The 1698-nt window shown below is 37.5% G+C and overlaps 1 long non-coding RNA gene across 1 annotated transcript; it reads right to left on the reverse strand.

Annotated features, from left to right (window-relative positions):
• Window positions 1–608: 608 nt before the first annotated feature.
• On the reverse strand, window positions 609–1368 carry LOC123743559 (uncharacterized). The gene is made up of 3 exons (XR_006770416.1): window positions 1187–1368; window positions 1012–1086; window positions 609–796 (listed from the first exon to the last, which is right to left on the reverse strand). It is a non-coding gene; the product is annotated as an uncharacterized lncRNA (long non-coding RNA).
• Window positions 1369–1698: the final 330 nt, after the last annotated feature.

A 1698-nucleotide genomic window follows, 5' to 3' on the forward strand; every position in this document is an offset into this window, starting at 1 on the left:
GACTTCCTGTGATCAAACATGACAAATAGACCTTCTAGGTTGATTCAGGGCTTAACAAAGTGATATCATTTGGTCAGTATAAATGCCATTTGGACATTTCTTATGCCATTTGGACACGGTTTACTGACTTTTGAGTTCGGAAGCCGACTTCCTATGATCATATATGGCAGATGGACATAACATCTTGATTTGGTACTTTCAATACTTATGTATGGCATTTGGACATTTCTTTTGCCATTTGGCCATGGTTCACTGACTTTTGGGTTCGGAAGCTGACTTCCTATGATCATATATTGCAAATGGACAAAACATAGGCCTTACGGACAAACTCAATAAAAAACGACAAATGTATGTTCATATGGGTATCACATATGTATAATTGACAAAAAAATGGTCCAGAAAGCACTTTTTTAGAGGGTGATGACTTTTTGAAAAAATAAATAGATTTTCAAAATGTAACTTTTGGGTCTTGACTTTGTGACCATTTGCCATATGAAAATCAGTGGTGGAGCGCGCTCGCCATCTTTGGGATTTTTGGGGCATGACACTTGCCATTTGCCATGTTCCACTTGCCATAAGGTTTGAATGAACTGCCGTCCATTTGAGTGGTATTTGCGATTGTGTATATGGTTCACCCAATGGCAATAAGTTGCTATTCATTTCTGTCCATTTCATAGGGGTCTTCCCTTACTTGGTGGTTTGTGCTGCGTTTTAGCTTTTTGCTTCTTGGTAGCGGTGGCACAGGTTTTCTGGTGCTTTGGGGCATAATTTGGTGGGGGCTTGGGTAGACTTTTGCCTGAAAATAAACATGCAAGTGTAAAATAACATCCAAACTTTTTCATACACACATTTGTCATGTGTTTAAGATATAAGAAGACTTTTAAAAGTCATCCTAAACACATTACCAACCTTTAAACTTAAACATTCCTCATTCTAAACACACAACAATATACAGAATAAAAAACAAGTATATTGAATGTGCACAAACTGTCAAATTGTGTTTAAAGATACCAGTTCGGTTTCTCTTGGACATCTCCACTTCACTGGCTTCTGTGATTTTGATGTCTTCACATTGCTGTTTTGATTCTGAATGGTGGGGTGAGGGTTCGAACAATTTAACAGTAATTTTTCACAACCAGCAGTTTTTGCTTATTGCATTTTCAAGTATAATATATCTGTTATTTACCTGATGTGAGTTTTATCCTCAGAAGCTGAAAGGACTTCCATTTCAGAGAGGGTGTGGACCAATCCTTCATTGCTTTGTCATATTTATTTGGGGGCCACCACACACTTTGATCCAGTGCTCTGGAATAACACTTTCTACTTCCTTCTAATTTTCCATCCACACTGCTCTGGCCTCTGAGATTAGAACCTGTGGAAATATACATCATTTACAATAAAAAATAAGCCATAACTACAAACCAAACTATTCCAATAGATCTTACTTGGCAAAACTGTGCAACAGAGGGACCACCATGTATTGCCTATGATAGGGCAGACACACAGCCTTGTTGATGAGGTCTTTGGGATAAATCATTTATATTTAGCATTTGTGGATATTTGAGATACTTGTGATGTTTAAGTATTTGGAGACACATGGAAGAATTAAGAAGTTGTCAGTTTGAGCCTGGTGAATTACATCACAGACAAGGTTTCCATCGTCTCTTATTTCTTTGACAAATTCATATTTGTCCTGGA

The sequence above is a fragment of the Salmo salar genome, chromosome ssa06, assembly GCF_905237065.1.
Source record: "Salmo salar chromosome ssa06, Ssal_v3.1, whole genome shotgun sequence".
In the NCBI taxonomy this organism is placed as follows: Eukaryota; Metazoa; Chordata; class Actinopteri; order Salmoniformes; family Salmonidae; genus Salmo; species Salmo salar.